Raw genomic sequence first — 20,972 nt, forward strand, 5'->3', positions numbered from 1 at the left:
TATTCAGCTATTTTGTTCCTTTTGCCATAGCCTCACCTCTTCCAACTCTCTTTTGTCAGGAAATTGATGCAGAAAATTATACTCCAAACCCTGAGAAATGCCTGGCACAAATCAAAGAGCATAAAGTTTTTCAGCATTTATTTTAAAATTTCAAAGCTACACATTCACCAATGTTGATCATCTGATAAAAGAACTTAAATATAAAATTAAAATGTCCTTTTTACTTTATTCTCCCTATGAAAGGCCTCTCTAGCAGTCCCTTGCATCCTTTATATTACTACTCTATATTCAGTTGATAGTGAGTAAAATAATGGATTACCTCTTGTTCTTTTTAAATTGTGTGTTGCCTGGGCTTCAGAATCATTGATTTGTTTTCAGCAGGAATACAGGAAAGGAGAAGCTGAGCACAATTTCCTCTGGAGTCGGTTCTGCACACTGTGGCTTCGTTGTTGTATTAGAAGTGAATTCTCTGTCACCTTTATGTATAACAGCATACTCTAAAAGATGATACAGTGGGCTTCTACTGCTTAAATTTTCATTCCATTGTACCAGAGTAGATAGGGGAAAATTGTCTGCAGGGTGTCTCTATTAGTTGCAAGATGATATGATCATCAGGAAATTGCACCTAATTTATGGATACATTTTTGAATCACACAGATTGCAAGTAGCACTTATTATCTATCATCTTACCTAGAATTTATTTTGGAGCACACAAAGGACTTAATGATAAAGTATAATAAAGTATATGTTATAAAAATGTTGTACTGATGGTAATTGCTAATTTAGTGATTCTACAAGTATTTTTTCAAGAAATAAAATCAAATAAATCTCACTATTATGGATGTACCAGACAAACTAAAAACTAAAGGAAACAACTATGTATTTCTTCCTTAGAAGCACTTTGTTTAGCATGGTCCTATATTTCACTTTTAAACTAAAAGGGAAAAGTAGGGATATTTGTATCAGGCATTCCTTATAGGCTCTTTTTTATTATCCTCTGTATTACTGACTTTTTTATTAAATTCATTCAGTATACTTTCTAAGTTAAACATTGTCAAATTCATTTTTGGTATGTGTCATATTACTTCTAAAGGACATAGTAAGTCTTCATAAATGCATGTTTTTATAATCCTGCTGTATTGTTTGTTTTTTCAAGATGTTAATTGAGAAATTCATTTTTAAAAAACTATCTTTAGAAATAAAAAGCTATTTTTAATCATAGTTTTTCTATAAATTTTAGATGAATTTAATGTCATAATTTGATTTTGTTTCTTTGTTTATTTCAGACTATGAGTTACAGAACTGCCCAGATCCTCCTCCGTTTCAAAATGGGTATATGATCAGTTCAGATTATGGTGTTAGACAATCAATATCTTTTGAGTATTATCCTGGGTACATTTTAATAGGCCATCCAGTCCTCACTTGTCAGCACATGATCAACAGAATTTGGGACTATCGTTTTCCAAGATGTGATGGTAAGTTAATAATTTTTCTTGGGAGCAATTCATGTTCTTAGTATGTTAACACATTAAATATTAAAATGAGCATATTCAAGAATTCATTAATTTACTTAAATATTTATTGAGACTCTTTTGCTAAACTGAGCCTATTTGGTATTTCAGGAACACACCAAATGCCAGTGAGCTTAAAAAATAAAGCCCTGGTACTCCAGGGCATTATAAGGGTGTATCAGTTTGATATATTTATGAATTCCAAAAATAGATATTGGATTATGTTTGTAATCTGGTCTGTACATGGGCATGATAAAGTTATGATTTGGGCTTTGATTGGACCATGTCATTAGGGCATTGCGGCCCCATCTCTTGATGGGTGGGGACTCACAGAGAAAAGGCATGGCAAAGGACAGAGTTGAGGTTTTTTTGATGTTGGAGTTCTGAAGTTGGAGTTTGATGCTGAAGCCTTAAGCTGGAGCCGCAGGAAGTAAGCCTAGAGAGGAAAGAGAAGCAAGCCCCAGGAAGGGAGGAACCCAGGAAGCCTCAACCTTCGCAGATATCAGCAGCGATCTTGCCCCAACAGGTGAAAATAGCCTGGTGAGGAAAGTAACTTATGCTTTATGGTCTGGTAACTGTAAGCTCCTTCTCCAAATAATTACCCTTTATAAAAGCCAACCAGTTTCTGGTATTTTGCATTAATACCCCTTTGGCTGACTAATACAAAGGGTAACAAAATAATAAACACAATTTTTGGGGTATTTTCCACTATTTTACTTATTGCTAATTTTATACATTTATGATGCATGTATATATGTATAAATAATTAATATTTTAAAGTGGTGTTATACTGTACAGAGTTTTACAACTTTTCTTTCTCTTTAACTGTGGTTGGCTCTGAATAAACTATGGTTGTTGACACTGTTGACAAGCCAAAGTCCTTTCTTAAAATGAATTATATTATTCCTGATTGGTTAGTCTTCTCAGATTTTTATTAGTATGTAAGGGCAAGTTTACCGTAAAACAGTCTTCAAAGGCTCCAACCCTGTAGAATTCATAAGAATCTCAGAGAAAAACATAGATATCTTGAACAACTCCTAGGCATCTTTTTAAAAAATTTACCAAGTCAATTAATATTCAAGAATTCTGAGCCTTAAGTAATCAATCTAAAAATATAGTTTGCAAAGTGAAATATGAAGCTTTTTTGTATTTATACAGTAAAAATATTTCCTATTCTGTCATATAAGAATCTATTATACAAAGTTAGTATATTATAACCTTACCTAAAAAATATGATCTAAAACTGTGATATCCATTCAAATAAATTAAAAAAAAATGTCTGAAAGTGACTTAAGACATTTAAGACATTATTATTTTTGCCAGTAACATAATTTTACAGAAGTCTCATTTTTAAAAAGTAGTTATAATTGTTAAAATATGGTTAAGAAGACAGTGGGGTTTACTAATTTTCTAATTTCAATTTGGTATTTAAATTTGCATCCAGAATTCAAATATAATTAAAAAATTTTAGTTCATTGATCTAATAAGTCATTGGAATATCTGCGTGAGATACTGTTTAGGACATTTTTATTTAATATTGTCACAGTATACTTTAAGATACATAATATCTATAGGGGGAACTCTGTAGGCAGAGTTAACTATTAGAGTAACTAATAAGTTGAAATAACTATGTTAGCAGCTTCCTTTAGATTGACCCATTTTATAAAGGGAGACCAATTTGATTCCATTACAGGAGAAATCCAACTAGCCAAAATAATATTATTATGCACATATTTTTAAATGAGCATTTACCAAACTGATTGGCAAATATAGGAAAAGGTCTTTCCAATGGTTCAGAATGAAAATGACTATAAAAGAAATGGAACTCTTAAGTTTCTTACCTGTATTCATCAATAATGCTCTTAAAACTCTCCTTAAAGTAGTTATTACAGCTTTGTTGAAATTCAGGGCGAAACTGGCACATGAACAGTTGAAAGATATAAGTCTCTTGGACATACAACTAACAATTCTACTACTAAGTGTAGGTTCAGATAGAGGGGCAACAGAGCCATGTGCAGGGAAAACACAACTGAGTTGAACCCTATCACACTGGGGAGTGTAAATTCCAAAGTAAGTCCCTCTGACAGGGTGCCAACCTCCTGGGCTGTCTGCCCTACCTATAGTGTCTGGATGTCTCCAGAGCCCTCAGGAGCCCCACTATTTAATTTTTTTAAAATATGGCTATCATTACTCTAAGATCTGTTGTCTTGTATGTACAGTGACATTTGTTTCCATTTATTCACCCAGAGTCAGATTTTTTTCATTTTTTTCAAAGAAGCTTTAGGTTCCAGAAAAGTCACGTACAGAATATACGTGATTCCCATTTACCCATTGTGCGTTTTCTACTTTCTCCTATTAATAACATCTTAGCATGGATGGTATATTTGTGGGAATTGATATATAAATATTGAAACGTTGCTACTAACATTATCAATGATTTACATTGTGTGTTACATTTCGAACCATACGCTTTTATAAATTTGAATAAGTTTGATGTGATCTGTATCCATCCTTGCAAAATCATGTAGTACAATTCAAATTCCATCCCTCCCTTTACACCAGGCCATTACATGACATGGTAGAATCAAAGCCCTAAGCATGATTTAATGAAGTGAAAATGAAACCTCTGAGTTTAATATATCCAAAGGGGCATCATGCCTAACAAACAGAGTAGTTTACAACTAGAATATTTGTTTTTGGAATTCATAAATAATATCAAACTGCCAAACCCACATATTTAAGAAGATATGTGTTCCAAAATGTATTATAATGTTAAATTTATTTACCATAGCTTGAATCACTCTGGTCAATAATTTCTGCAGTAGACATTTATATCATGGAAAGAATAGATTAATTTTAATTGTTAAGTACTATCAAAATCAGGAAGTCAATGGTATTCTCAAGCAGGTAAAAACTAATTTGATACTCTCTGACATTACACACAACCAGATACATACAAAATGCTAAGTTTCTGTACTTTGCTTCTGTACACATTCAGGACTTGGTCAAAATATATGCTTTTAAAATAATTCAAATATTTTGCATCATATGTTCCAAAGACAGATGCAATCAATGTGCTTGTGGGTATATGTAGCTACATACAGCATGATTTTTAGAATGCTGAAATAATAAGTGGAGGAAGAAATTTCTGAAATAGCAACTGCCAAATAAAAGTTGAAGCAGTTAGTGAATGGTTATAAAGTACCCGTTAGAAATCATTGAGTAATTAATTGAAATTGAGGACCAAAATTATTGAGGCCACTTACATATTGCATTACAGTTGAGCTATCATGTTAAGATTATACTGAGAGTGGATGTAGCTCAGGGGTTTGGGATCCAGCATCCCATGTACAAGATCCTGAAATCATTCCTCTGCACTTCATTTAGGAAAAGTATGCAGGCACTTACTTTCCCATGTGTGGTAGATTTCGAACATGGAAGTGGTGATCTAACTTAAGTTATTCCAGCCCTTAGTCATTTGAGATATACCATACTTTCTGGATATGAAAAAGCCATCCCTCCTATGTCTGTTCTGCTTTTTTTTTTTAAGATTTCTTTCTTTCTTTCTTTCTCTCCCCTCCCCCCCGCCCGATTTTCTGTTCTCTGTGTCTATTTGGTGCATCGTCTTCTTTGTATGCTTCTGTTGTTGTCAGTGTCACGGGAATCTGGGTTTTTTTGCTGTGTCGTCTTGTTGTATCAGCTCTCTGTGTGGGCGGCACCATTTCTGGACAGGTTGCACTTTCTTTAGCCCTGGGCAGCTCTCCTTACGGGGTGCACTCCTTGTGCATGGGGCTCCCTTACGCGGGGACACCCCTGCGTGGCACGGCACTCTTGTGTGCCTCAGCACTGCTCATGGGCCAGCTCCACACGGGTCAAGGAGGCTGGGGGTTTGAACCGCTGATCTCCCATGTGGTAGATGGACGCCCTATTCACTGGGTCAAGTCTGCTTCCCTGTTCTGCATTTCTGATCCTTGGTATATTTCAGCATGATAAAATGGTTTTATTTTATAATACTGAACTTCTGTATTCTTTCTTACAGAAACAACACATCTCTTCATTTCACCACTCTTCTCTATTCTACATCTAGTGATTTCTTTTTGAACTCACATTCAATGTAGTCGTCTACTTCCACTGGACACGAGAGGGCTCCATGGCATTAGTCTCTGTCTTCAGGCATATGTCATCCACAATTTTGTATTGAGTGAATTTCCTGAATCTCAAGTTTCACCAAGTTAAGTCCCTTCTTAAATTCCTTCAGTGAGTCCTCATTATCCTCAAAATAAATTTCAAACCCTCACTCTAATATAGACATTTTATAACATGATTTGTATCCATATTTCCAACCTCTTCTCTCACCATGTCATTCCCCAATCAAAATAAAAAATACCAAAAAAAAAAAAAAAAATCATTACCCCCCCATCCAGCAACTTGGCTCCTAGTTGAGAATGTAGATTCAAAGACTGTCTTGAAATCACAAACCATGTGAATTTTGCTATTTTGCCTACTAAGGCATATGCCAAAATTTTTAGCCTTTTAGAGCTGTATTACTCCTTTGCTTTTACACATGATATTGTTGTAATGTGTCCTGACCTGATTTTCACTCAAGATGCTAATATCAGTTTTTCCTTAAGAGAAGAACCCAGTGCCACATTCTCTTTAAGGTATCCAACACTCTCTGTTCTCACTCTCATCAAACCCACTATAAATTCACCTCCTTGTTCTTACAAGAAAACCCAGTTTATTACTAAAAAATGCATTTCATCCATCATGATAGATCACCCTTATCTGTGAGAATACCTGCTATAAACTTGTCATTTCCTCCTTCTTCAAAGTATGAGTGCCTAGTGTGGTTCATAATATTTGAGGTTGTTATGCATCACACACCTTTGGTTCAATTTTGTCCTACCTTATTTAGAGTACATCTCATTCTCTCACTACCCCACCACTCTTCAGAGTGAACAGCTCCCACTCTACTTTCTCATGCATAACTTTATGCATGCTCAAATCACAGCGACCATAAAATTCCTCTCCCTAACATGCATCTCTCTATAGCAACCTGGCAATATCACCCCCATATCTCATCTAATTATCTCACAGAATATTTTTCAGAAACACTTGCTGTAATCATTTTCTCACCTCTTGTTAAGTATTCAAGCACTTCTATTTGCTTTCAAATTCGTCACTCAAATCTTCTCTGCTGAAAAAAAAAATCCATTCATCAGAATTATTTTCTAACCTATAAACCTGGTCATGTAATTTGAGTACTTCAGATCCTATGGCAAAAATAGATCAAATTGGAGGCCACTCAAGGATGTAAAATGCTTTTCATGATGTGGCTTCTCAAATTTATCATCATATTTCTGCCATACTTTTTGCCATGTCTTTTTTGGTTGTTTGTTTATAACTCTTCCTAATTCTGATAGAATACCCGTTTATTCCATAATAGTCCCTGCTTCCTCAACTTGTTCTGATTGAAATGTCTGCCGCAAAATTATTTTGCATGGTGAAGTTTTTTCTCAGTATTTAAGAAGTGATTTCTTCAGGGGAATACTCCTCTCATTTGATGTGGTACTAGGTAGTCTATATTTGTAACTCCATTGCATTCCTGGACACAGTGATAATGCCATTGGCCTTTTATTGTACCCTCTATATTACTTTGTCTTGAATAGTTTTTAGTCATCTCCTTCTTGAGGTTACTTCAAATTAAAGCCTGCATCTGAAGCATCACCAGCAGGGGTTGGTAAATATTTTTGGTAAAGGGACAGGCAGTAAATATTTTAGGCTTTGTGATCACATAGTCTTTGTTGCAGCTACAAACTCTGACATGTTAGCACAAAAATAACCATAGACAATACATTAATAAATGAGCTTGGCTATGTTCCAATAAAACTATATATACAGACACTGAAATCAGAGTTTCCTACAGTTTTCTCCTGCATGAAATATTATGCTTCCTTTTATTTTTTAACCCTTTAAATTTTGGATAACAATTTTAACTCTCAGTTCTTACAGAAACAAGCAATACATTATATTTGGCCTGCTTGCCTCTTTTCTATGTCATTCCTGAATTTCACAAAAAACCTAGCTCCATATGGGAACTTTAAAATGCCTGCTGAATGAATGAAGGAATCAAATGCATCTATCTAAGTTAAAAAAGTACTGATAGTTGAGGCATAAACACATGAAGCAATTATGTTTGGACTCCCAGGCCATGCTTTTATTACTCTCAGAGCTAGAAATGGTCTTGTATACCCCTCATCTTCAAAAGTATTGGAGTGAATTAAGGGTAAAACAAAACTTGATTGTACCAACAGAGAGAGCATTTAACAAAATCCAACACCCATTCAAGATAAGCAGACCAAATGAACTACCTAAATGAGATAAATCCCACCTACAAAAACTCCACAAATACCAATGCAGGAGAAAACTAAGATCAAAACAACAAGAGGATGGAGATTCTAACTATTGCTATTTAACCTTGCACTGGAGGTTGTAGACAGGGAAATGAAGCAAGAAGTTGCTTTCTCTGGCCCTGTACAAGCTGCAACCAGACAACGTAGATATGGACAAAGACGACCCATCTGGTGAATTCTGTGCTTTAGAGTTGGTGGGGCTGAGTAGGAATCCCGTGATCCCCAAACCACTGCACTCTTTATGCAAAGTATGGGACACACCTGTGGTTGATGTCTTGTGGCTGAATCAGGGGAGATTTAAATGGTTCTACCTAATTTAGAAAGATCAATTTGCACCAAGCCAATCACAGTGGGGGCAACAGTTTAATGTCAAGAAGATCTAAGCCATTCTTACAGAGTAGGGAGGGAAGAAAGGGAAGAATTCTCCTTGCTGAGAAAATGAGATTCTAATGTTAGTTCCCGTTTTTCTTGAACCAAAATCCAAAGCCCCTGTAAAATCTACAGACATGGCAACAAAGTGCCCTTCAGAGCATTGGCCAGGCACAATGAACTGAGTCTTTGAGCTGTGTGTGCATGTGTAGGTGAGAGTGGGAGAGAATCAATGTTTATTAGGGTACCTGCATTTCTTCTCATCAGCTGGTAATTTTCTCCATCTTTGTTTTCTTTGTTCTACTTAGTTAACACAAAACCTTGTCTTAAATTTATGCTTCACTTTTCGTAAGGTGTCTGTGTGGCCACACAGGAAACATTATCTCCCGTGCCACCTGACTGAACTTTGAAGCCAGCCACTGTGAAGATAATGTGCAGAGGTGACTGCATACCTCAAGGTAACTACTATTAGGGAGACCTCAGTGTTGAGTTCAAAGTTAAATGACAACCATGCTGAATACATATGTAGCACCTATCCTACTGCTAGGCTCCACACCACCCAGTCCAGGAAACTTCAAGGAATGTCTCCTTAAGAAACACCTAAGCTGGGAAGCAGATGTGGCTCAAGTGTAGAGCTTCCGCTTACCATATGGAAGTACCTGGGTTCCATCCCCAGGGCCTCTTGGTGAAAAAGAAGAGAAAGTGTGCTGGCACAGCAAGCCAGTGCTTTCATGAGTGCCCGCGTGGTGATCCAGTGTCCACATGATTGCCTGCATGAGTGCCTGTGTGATGAGCCAGTGCCCTGTACAAGTGATTCTCACAGGAAGATGATGACACATCAAAAGAGAGAAAAGGGGAGTCAAAGGTAAAGCTCAGCAGAAACCAGAAACTGATGTGATGCAATTGACAGTGAACCTATCCCCATATTAGAGGTCCCCAGGATCGAATCCTGGTGAATCCTAGAGGACAGAAAATGAGAAGAGAAGACAACACAGCAAAAACAGCAGGGCTGGAGTAGGGGAAGGGGAAAAATAAATAAATAACTAAATAAACAAATAAACAAGTCTTTAAGAAAAAAAGAGAAAAAAAAGGAAACACCAAAGCACTGTATCCAGATAACACCAAACTAGCTCTTGTTCCAGACCCCAGTCTGGGTGGGGATAGTCATGGACACATGGCCCCACCCTGAGGTCTAATCTTGTGTAACTACATTTAAAGTAATTTCCCAATGATATTTTGAAAAGTGAATACTTGTGGATTGTTTGTGATACCTTGTATAAAGTGAAAATATCATGTGCTTCTTCACCTCTCAGTTTTGCTAGTACTTTTTTCTGCTATGTCTTCTCTTTGGACTCCCCTTGTTAAGAATCGCAAGAAGATAAGGAACACTGCTTTACAGAACATTCCCCAATTCCACACAAACTTCAAACCCAGGCTTATGGTGTACAACATTCTCCTAGCCCAGATAACTCCACACTTAGCCATACACCTGTATCTTTCACACTAAGCTGTCTTCCTTCTCTGAGGGTGGAAGAGAAAAGTAGTTTAGCATTCTTACACAGGACATTGAGCAAAGGTCAAACTTCCACCGAGGCAGGTCAGTGAACAGGAGTACCACCACCTCCCAACCTGCTCTCTGCCTAGGCTCCACAGACCAGGAAGTTTTCAGTACGCTCCTGTTCTCAAGTATGTGAAGGTGGAGAAGGGAAAGTAGCTGGGCCTCTATAGAATTCCACCAAGGCTACATGGAGAGGTGGGTAGCAGTGCATTTCTCCCCAAATCTGGTTGCCTGGGAAAGGATGCTTGGGGCAGCTGACAACTATTCTTCATCATTGGAAATTGTATTATTGTTAAGTGTCAATACAGAGTCCCATCACCTCCAAATTCCTCCTCAAAATTTCATGTACTATAAAAGCTACTTCAAATTTACCAATTTTGCAAGTTCAATGGGGTATTTCCTTTTCTAATCCCAGTCTCCCCACTTCTGCCTGTTCTCCATCCACACACATATATAATGTTAAAGAATGAGAAGGAGCAGGATAAAGTCTCATTCATATTGAGCCTTGATTTGAATAGCTCCAAAATATATTCATGCATTTTTGTTATATTTCTTCTAAAAATAGATGATGAAGAAACTGCTTAATTAGATCTCTGAGCTGGTGTGGTGCTGGAACCCAGAAATGGGTGGGTAAACGCCACCACTGTCAGCCTCCTCCCATCTTCTTTTACCTTGAGAAGTCAAAGTAGACACTCATTAACAGCTAAGGATATCCCCTTCCATCCCTAAACCCAAAGTCCTGGGAGGTTCTCAATTTATACCCCCAAGCAGGTCACTGGCAGAAGGCAGCATATGACAGTTTGAACAAATGAATATGTGAATGGAGAAGATCTCTGCTTATAATCAGAGTATTTCTAATGACAGGGCTATTAGGTAATGCGTTTAAGTGTGTGCTGATTATGTTGACATTTTCTGAATTTTCAATCTACTTTGAAGCTCATTTACATTGCAGAAAAGAGTTCCTTGCCTGCATATGAAGTCCCCATTTCCTAACTCCTAGAAATTGCCTTATTCTTCCTTACACAGCTCCCTGACTCCCTGTAACTTCAAACCAGCAATGACATGTTGACTTCACACACTTACTTTGATTTCTCTTCTGCCACAAGTTGGAGTACATTTTCTACTTTTAAATAGTTCACTGACTACTTTCCCCTTAACATAATCTCCCTTCTGAGTGACACAGTGTCATCTGATTAGTAACCTTAATCACATCTGTAAAATTGCATTTTTCCAATTAACAGCATAATTACAGAGGGGTATGTTATCCTATAATATTCACAGTCCTAGGTATTATGGGAAGACATCTTACCTTCTGGCAACAAAATGTGAACAAACCTCCACAACCATTTACTCTATTAAAAAATTTTTCATAATGACATTATTCAATGACAGCAACCAACCAATACATCCTTGGTTAACTACAAAAAAAGTTTAATTTATGTTAAACCAGAATGTTAATTAGATAACAATAAACAAAATGTGGAACTTTAAGATGAAAAAGGATATTAGTAAATTTGATTTCCATAAATATATGTGTGATCCCAGACTCATCATTTTTTTCCCTTTATTAAAGTCATATTATTAAAATCCAGTTTATAGAGCCAACTAAATGAAGTGAAGGAAGAGTTCAAGGATATTAAGAAGACAGTGGGAGAACATAGAAGAAATTGTAAACATACATAAAATGCTCGTGGGTATGATGGTGATGAATGGCACAATCCAAGAAATAAAAATATATTGGAAAAGCATAACAGCAGATGTGAATAGACAGAGGAACGAATTAGTGATGTGGAAGACAGAACATCTGAAATCAAAAAGATAGTAAAAAAAAAAACATATAAAAAGATAGGAAAAATCCAGCAGGGATATAGGAATATGAACAAGAATATGAAACGCTCAAACATATGTATTATAGACATCCTAGAGGGAGAAGAGAAAGGATAGGGGACAGAAGGAAATAATAGGTGACAACTTCCCAACCCTATTTAGTGAGGTGGATGTACATGTCCAGGAAAAGCATCATACCGCAAACAGTATAAATCCCAACAGGCCTACTCCAAGGCATATATTTGTCAAATTGTCCGGAGCTCAAGATAAAGAGAAAATACTGAAAGCAGTAGGAGAAAAAGAACCATCATATACAAGGGAAGCTTAATAAGGGTAAGTGCTGATCTCTCATCTGAAACCATGGATGGAAGAAGGCACTGGTAGTGCAAAGTTATGCTGATAAAAGAAAAGAACTTTCATCCAAAAATTCTATATCCAGTAAATTCAAAAATTATTGAGAATTCAAAACAGTCACAGATAAATAGAAATTAAGAGAGTAGGCCAGTCAGAAACCTGCCCTTCAAGAAATACTGAGGGGAATGCTGCAGGTTGAAAGGAAAAAACAGGATCTAGAGAGTTGGGGAAGAGTGTAAAATTTTTTTATGAAATACTTAAAAACAACATATGACATAACCCCTGCAAAATAATAGTTGATGTAAATAATCCCTTGACAGTAATAACTGTGAATGTTAATGGATTCAACATTCAGACAAGAGACACAATTGACAGAATGAATAAGGAAATGGGACCCATATACATGTTGTCTACAAGAAATCCACTTTAGATACAGGGATTCAAGATGGCTGAAAATGAATGGCTGGAAAACAATTTTACAAGCAAACAGCAACTAAAAATAGGGTGGGAGTGGTGGCAATAATAATATTGGACAAAATAGACTTTAAATGCAAAACTATTTTAAGAGAGAATGGTGGACACTGCATATTAGTAAAAGGTGTAATTTTTTTAAGAAGAAAGAACAATCGTCAAGGTTAATTCACTGAACAAGGGAAACCTTAAATACATGAGGCAAACCCTGGAAAAACTAAGTGCAGAAGTAGATGCCTATGCAATTATAATGGTGGACTTGAATACACCATTATCAACATTAGAGAGAACGTCTTGACAGAGAATTCAAAAAAGCAAAAATTTTGAATAACACCCTTGAGGATCTGGAACTAATAAACATATACAGAGTATTATACACAAATATAGCAGTGCACATTGATTCTTCAGGGCACATGGATCATCCTACAAGATAGACCACATGCTTGGGCGAAGAACAAATCTCAATGAATTCAGAAAGACTGAAATTATACAAAGTGATTACTATGACCACAAAGGAATGAAGCTAGAAATCAGTAATGGGGAGAGGACCAGATTAGACACAAAGATATGGAAGTTATACAACATAATCTTAGACAAACTGTGGATCAAGGAGGAAATTACAAAAGAAATCAATAACTACCTTGAAACTAATGAAAATGACATCAACAAATATCAAAACCTATGGGATACCGCAGAAGCTGTACCGAGTTGAAAATGCATAGCCATAAACACATATATCATAAAAGAAGAGCTAAAATTGAAGACATAACAACACACCCAGAGGAATTAGAAAAAGAAACAACAAACTAAGCCAAAAGGAAGTAGGAAGAAGGAAATAACAAAGATTAGAGCAGAACTAAATGAAATAGGTGGAATAAAGAACTAGAAAAAATATTTTTTAAAAAGCTGGTTATTCAAAAAGATCACTAAAATGGACAAATCCTTAGGTAGACTAATAAGAGTGAAGACACAAATACACAAAATAAGAAATGAGGATGGGGAAATCACCACTGACCCCATAGAAATAAAGTGTATTATAAGAGGATATTTTGAAAAATTATATGCCAACGAGAAGGATAATTTAGAAGAAATAGACAAATTCGTAGAAACACACAAGAAGTCTTTATTGATAAAAGAAGAAATGGATGAACTCAACAGACCAATCACAAGTAACAAGATTGAATTAGTCATCAGAAACCTCCCAAATAAAGAGCCCAGGACCAGATGATTACACAGGTCTTTTCTGGCAAGCATTTCAAAAAGAACTAACACCAATCCTGCTTAAACTCTTCCAAAAAATAGAAGCAGAAGGAGCATTTCCTAACTGCTCCATGATGCCCATATTGCCCTAATACCAATTATAGGCCAATATCTCTAATGAACCTAGTTGCTAAAATCCTCAACAGAATACTTGCTAATTATATTCAACTACACATCAAAGGAATAATACATGACCAAGTGGGTTTCAGCCCTGTTATGCAAGGATGGTTCAACAGAAGAAAACCAACCAATGCAATACACCACATAAACAGATCACATTTTAAAAATCACAAGATCATCTCTATAGATTCAGGAAAACCATTCGACCAAATACCCCACCCCTTCCTGATAAAAACACTGCAAAAGATAGGATTAGAAGGAAACTTCCTTACTATGATAAAGTATATATGAAAAATCCAGAGCAAACATCATATACAATGGTGAAATCCCAAAATCTTTCCCTCTAAGATCAAGTACAAGGCAAGGATGCCCACTATCAATGCTCCTATGTAACACATTGTGTTAGAAGTACTTGCTTGAGCACTGAGGCAAGAAACAGATATAAAAGGCATCCAAATTGGAAAGGAAGAAGTCAAATTTTCACTATTTGCAGACAACATGATCCTATACATAGAAAGCCCAGAGAAATCTACAACAAAGCTTCTAGAACTTATCAATGAGATCATTAAAGTTGCAGGTTATAAGATCAATGTGCACTTTCAATAGCATTTCTGTACACCAATAATGAGCAATCTGAGGAGGAAATCAAGAGAAAAATGCCCTTTATAACAGTAAATGAAACAATCAAATACCTAGAAATAAATTTAAAGAAGTAAAAGACTTATACACAGAAAACTACATAACACTGTTTCAAGAAATCAAAGAAGACTTAAATGGAAGAATATTCTCTGTTCGTGGACAGGAAAACTAAATATCAAAAATGTGTCCATCCTATCCAAACTCATCTACCGATTTAATGCAATCCCCATAAAAATTAACCCAGCATTTTTTACCAAATTGGAAAAATTAACCATGATTTTGTCTGGAAGAAAAAGTGTTCCCGAACAGCCAAAGACATATTGGAAAAGAAAAATGAAATTGGAGGAATCAAACTCCTGACTTTAAAAGATATTACAAAGCTAGAGTGGTCAAAATGGCATGTTTGGCACAAGGATAGATATACTGACTAATGAAATGGAGTTGAGAGTTCTGATATAGTTCCTTAACATACACAGTCATCTGATATTTGAGAAGGCCACCAAGCCCACTCAACTGGCAGAAGGTAACCTCTTCCACAAATGGTACTTGGAAAACTGGATATCTATATCTAAAAGAAGGAGAGAGGAACATCACTGCACACCTTATACAAAAATCAACTCAAGACCAGTCAAAGGTTGAACTATAAGAGCCAAGACCTTAAAGGGCTTGAAAGATAATGTAGGGAAGCATCCACAGGAACTTGTAATAGGAAATGTTTTCCTGAGCTTCATACACAAAACAAAAACAGCAAAAGAAAAAAATTAATACATGAAACTGTCAAATTTTAGAACGTTTGCACCTCAAAGAATTTTGTCAAGAAAGTGGTATAGATGTGGAGTGGACATGGCCATTCTAGGGTCCACAGGATGGAGGAATAGAGTACGGATTAGAGTGGACTTAACTGATACGCTATTCATGAAATATTGTGATTAGTAATCGAAGAAAATGTGGCATTGGTGTGGAGAAAGTGGCCGTGGTGGCTGCTGGGGGTAAGGAGTGGGAGGAAGGGATGTGATGTGGGGGCATTTTCGGGGGTTGGAGTTGTCCTGGGTGGTGCTGCAGGGGCAGGTACCAGACATTGTATGTCCTCCCATGGCCCATAGAGTGGACTGCGGGAGAGTGTGGGCTATACTGTGGACCATTGACCATGAGGTGCAGCGGTGCTCAGAGATGTATTCACAAAATGCAATGAATGTCTCATGATGATGGAGGAGGTTGTTGTTATGGGTGGAGGAGTGGGGTGAGGGGTTTGGGGGGTTTATGGTGACTTCATATTTTTTGAATGTAACATTAAAAAATAAAGACAAAAAATAAATAAAATAAAAGATTTATGATAAAGAAAGTGAAAAGACAGTCTACCTAATGGAAGAAAATATTTGGTAACCATGTATCTTATAGGAACCTAATATCTAGCATATACAGAGAAATCCTATACCTTGAAGGGGAAAAAAAAGAAGACAACCCATTTAAAAAATGGGCAAGTGATTTGAACAGACACTTCTCCAAAGAAGAAATACAAATGGCTATGAAGCATACAAAAAGATGCTCAACATCACCAGCTGTTAGGGAAATTCATATCAAAACTACAGTGAGATGTCATTTTACTTTCATTAGACTGTCAGCCATTGAAAAACAGAAGACTAAAAGTATTAGAGAGTATACTGAGGAATGGGAACCCTTATGCACTGCAGTTGAGAATGTGGAATGGTCCAGCCATTGTGGAGAACAGTTTGGTGGTTCCTCAAAAAACTCACTATAGATCTGTCATATGATCCAGCAGTTCCACGGCTGGATCTATACCAAGAGAATTGAAAGCAAGGACACAAAAAGATATATGCACACCAATGTTCATTGCAGTATTATTCACTATTGCCAAAAGTTGGAATCAACCCATATGCCCGCCAACAGATGAATGGATAAGCAAAATGTGGTATATACATACAATGGAATACTACTCAGCTATACAAAGGAATACAGTACTAACACATGGGATAAAATGGATGAATCTTGAGGGCCTTATGTTGAGTAAAGGAAGCCAGGCATTGAAGGATGAATATTACATGACCTCACTGATAGGAATTAAACAAATTGAACAGACTGAGAGTTTGAGTCTGTAAGAAGGGTTTTCAGGAAATAGAAATGGCGAAAAAGATTGTGACCCAATGCCCATGTAGGTGAAATCTATGATAAAGTGGAAGAGAGTAGTTGTGAAGTCAAGGGATATGACTGGTGCATTCATACTATTGCTTTCGGTGGTGCAAGTTTAACAGGAGCAGAGGGTGGGTTGTGAACAGTCCATGGAACTGGGGAGAGGGCTGGAAGAAGGAGCAGGTGAACACTGGGGATTTGTGGGTATATGGTTGAAACTACAATATTGGGAAACCTCTCAGCAATATGACAAGGAAGGGTTACTGGTTTAGGGAGTTGAACGGGGTTGCATTCGGGACAGGGAGCAATTGGGGCAGTCATTTAGAAAAGGTGTGAGTGATTGTTTTGTCATAGTGCATTGTTTCTTTAGGTGGAAACCCACATAATGAGTGAGGAGGAGTTGAAATCCCATCCTGGGGAGGGCCAATATGTTCTCAAAAGGTTGGGTGTCTCTCAAGAGCATGGGAGTTCCTAATTGGGGAGAAAGAACGGTGCGTTGAGACCTGAGATTTGTTGTTGTCCTTGTCATTCAAGGAGTGAAGTCTGGTGGTCTCTGAGGGGAGGGCCAACAAGGAATAGAGTAGATGGAGGACAGAGTATTTAGGGGTCAATGGAAGTGTTCTGAATGATCCTGCAATGATGGATGCAGGCCATGTTGGATTTCATCAAAAACCTATAAAATGTATGGTCTAGAGTGTAGAAATAATATAAATCATTGCCCATGGTTAGTGGCTATATTTCAATATTTGTACATCAGTTGTAACAAATGTACTATCCATATTTTAAAAAGGTTATTAATATGGGAAGGGGAAAAAGGAGGAGGATGTTGGATATATGGGAGTCCCCAGTGTTCTGTAGATGACTTTACTGTGACCTAATACTTCTTTGAACACAAAAACAAAAAACTAAGAAACTGAGGAAGAAATGGAAGGAAATGTCACTGTACATACAGGACAACAGACATTACAGCAATATAAGGCGAAACATCAAAAAAATTTTAAAAATATTTTTTATTTTATTTAAGTTTCAGTTTTTGTAAATTGTTATACATTTTATTTCTTATGGTTAAACCTATCGTTATTTCATTTTCCTTTTAATTGTATTTGGTGATATTCTTGGCTTCAATTTTGAAGAAGTTTGGGGTCATGGAAGGGTTACAACTGGCAGTGGAGAATCATTGCGGTGGGGTGTCAGTAATGGGGGATACATATAAGTAATGTAATTGTGTTGAAATGTTCATGGGACATTGTCCCAGTGGGTGTAGTTTCACATACTGACCAAAAGAATATTGAATTCCTTTCCTAGGGAGTTCTGTTACATGTTCTAATGGGACAGCAACAATCCCCCAAGTGGGGGACAATAACTAGTAAAGACAGATGGTCCGTTGTTGGGCCCATGATATTTGTGACTATTCTTATGACCCCTTGCTCCTGAAATTCCAGCTTAGCCTAGTACTCTAGGGTGCCTAAGATTTACCTCCTAAGAGCCTTCATGTTGCTCAAATGTGGCCTCTTGCTAAGCCAAACTCAGTGTATAAATGCATTACCTTCCCCCCAGTGTAGGGCATGGCTCCCAGGGATGAGCTTCCCTGGCACTGAGGGATTACTACCAAGCAGCAAGTAGCATTGCATCTGGAAAAGGACTTTGAATAAAAGGGGAAATAGGTATACAAAAATGATTTCATATAGCTAAGAGGCATCAAATCGAGCTGTGAGGTTATCCCATAGGTAACAGTTATGCACATCTCATCAGGATCTCATAGATTGCCAGAGTAGATACTACCCCAAATAGTGGGGCTCCTGAGTGCTCTGGAAACACCCATATCCTAGAGTCATTGTACATAGCTCCAGAGGTGTATGCTTAGCCAGTGGGCCCTTCTTTTTTTTTTCTTTTTTTTTGTGTTTATTTTTTAATGTTACATTCAAAATATATGAGGTCACCATATACCCCCACCCCACTCACCCCACTCCTCCCCCCATAACAACAACCTCCTCCATCATCATGAGACATTCATTGCATTTTGTGACTACATCTCTGAGCACCGCTGCACCTCATGGTCAGTGGTCTACACCATAGCCCACACTCTGCCACAGTCCACCCAGTGGGTCATGGGAGGACATACAATGTCCGGTAACTGTCCCTGCAGCACCACCAGGAGAACTCCAACCCCCAAAAATGCCCCCACATCACATCTCTACCTCCCACTCCTTACCCCTAGCAGCCACCATAGCCACTTTCTCCACACCAATGAGTGGGCCCTTCTTTCAAGTTTGTGCTCCTGATTGTTAGACTCAGGTGTGACTTTTCTACACATGCCTCTTCTGTTCCTTTTTTTAAACCTATAGTTTGCACTGGATTTGATATGTGTACATCCAAGAGACTTGAATCTTTGGTCTGTCCTTTTGCCAGCTGGGCCCTGGGCCTCAATGGAGTTGCCACACCTATTCTCCAGTTTATTGAACTCACCCAGGACAACTAACAAGGAGGTGAGAATGGACAACCAACATAGCAAGGAACAGAGAAAGGCTATAAATGCAAGGAAGAGAGTCCTATCCATCAGCTATATGAGAATGAGACCCCCTCTCACTTAGAGGTGGAGTGGGCATCACCATCCCAGAGTCCTCAGGATTGGGGAATAAAATATGGCCTAGAGTGGACTTACTGGTATTCTACTATAGACTTATTGGGATTCTAGCAATGGAAGAAATTGTATCATTGATGTGGATCTGGGGCCCCTGGAGGTGGTGAAGGCAGGGAGAGGGAATAAAACATGTAATATGGGGGATTTTCAGGAGCTGGAATTTTCCTGAATGACACTGCAATGACAGATACAGGCCTTTATGTATCTTCCCATAACCTACAGAATTGAGTGGGAGAGAGGGTAAACTATGATGTAATCTATAATTCATGATAAGTGACAATGCTCCAAATGTGTCCATCAGTTGCAATAAACGTACCACACTAATGAGAGAAGTTGTTAATGTGGGGAAGGGTGGGATGTGTGTGCAGTGGGGCGTATGGGGATCATTATTTTTGTGTGTAACATTTTATTTAAATATTAATACATATATTTTAATTTATTGAAATACATCACTCATACAAAAATACACATAAACAATTAAGTGTATATTAATAGTTGTGAAATTAGAAAACAAACAGCTCTACCATCATACAGGACTCTCATAACACAGCCTACCACCCATAGCTTGCACTGTTGTAAAACATTTTAAACTAATGATTAAAGAGCATTTTCAAAATATTACTACTAACCAAAGTATTTTCCTCCAACCCATCCACAAACATCTTACATTTTTGTGAGGCATTTGTTACAAATTATGAAAGAATATTGTCAAAATCTTACTACTACTCATAGTCCTTATATTTCATTTGGTGTACTTTTCCCCCAATACACCCTATTATTATTTTAAAAATAATTTTTATCTCAGAAGCTGTAAATTAATGAAACAATCAGGAACATGTGTGGAATTCCCAAACAACATCCCTCTATCAACACACCACATTGTGTGTGGAACATTAGTTACAGATAAGATAGTATCACTTGACTGTTACCACATTCAGAGTGTACATTTGGCACATATTTTCCATACTGCCCCATTATCAACACAGTACATCTTTGGCATAGATGCAAGAATATTAGATTGTTACTGCTAACCACAGTCCATAGGTCACTCCAGTGGTGTTTTTCCTATGCTTCTGCACATTCCCATGGCCCTGCATTAGTGATGTACTTTTCCTCTAGCTCACAAAGGCCAGTCTTGCATTTGTACCATCAACCACAATTCTCATCCACTGAGGTGAGGAGCCCCCGCTTCTCTAGTCAGGGGGCTCGGGGTGGGGAGGCGCAGGCGTGAGAGGACACACAGTGACTCGAAGGACAACTGCGGAGACGAGGCGGATGGCGCAGGTCTACTTTATTGAGGAAGTACAAGCAGTTTTATAGAGTATGAAGAGAGGGGATTGGTGGAGGGTGATTGGGTTCTGATAGGCTAGATTAGCTGTTGTTACCTTATAAGGGCATAGAAGCAGAACTCGTCTACTAGGCTGGTCAGTAGTTACTAGGGAGAGCTTAAATTTGAGAGGGCTGAGCTGGATAGCTCGCTGATAGGTGGAAGAGAGCAGGCGTGTCTTTACGAGGTAGGAGGCCCTGAGATTGGCCCAGACGGAGGTGGTGTGAGGGGGCTTGCGCGAGTTTCCCCTGCGGGGAGGCGTAGGTGCATACCTCGTCCCGAGGGGCCAACCAAGGGAGGCGTATTTCGTGCCTCAGACCTCGGAGGCGGCCAG

General features: G+C 37.7%; 1 protein-coding gene across 3 annotated transcripts in view; it reads left to right on the forward strand.

Moving 5' to 3' along the window:
• The window catches only part of LOC131275579 (CUB and sushi domain-containing protein 1-like), a 322,424-nt gene that overhangs the window by 2,998 nt on the left and 298,454 nt on the right, over positions 1–20,972 (forward strand). For all 3 annotated transcript variants that reach the window (XR_011647208.1, XM_071211297.1, XM_071211295.1), the window contains exon 3: positions 1,287–1,475. The gene's annotated coding sequence lies outside the window, so the exon portion shown is untranslated. The remainder of the gene's footprint in view (positions 1–1,286; positions 1,476–20,972) is intronic.

Source organism: Dasypus novemcinctus, chromosome 23 (genome assembly GCF_030445035.2).
Source record: "Dasypus novemcinctus isolate mDasNov1 chromosome 23, mDasNov1.1.hap2, whole genome shotgun sequence".
Classification (NCBI taxonomy): domain Eukaryota; kingdom Metazoa; phylum Chordata; class Mammalia; order Cingulata; family Dasypodidae; genus Dasypus; species Dasypus novemcinctus.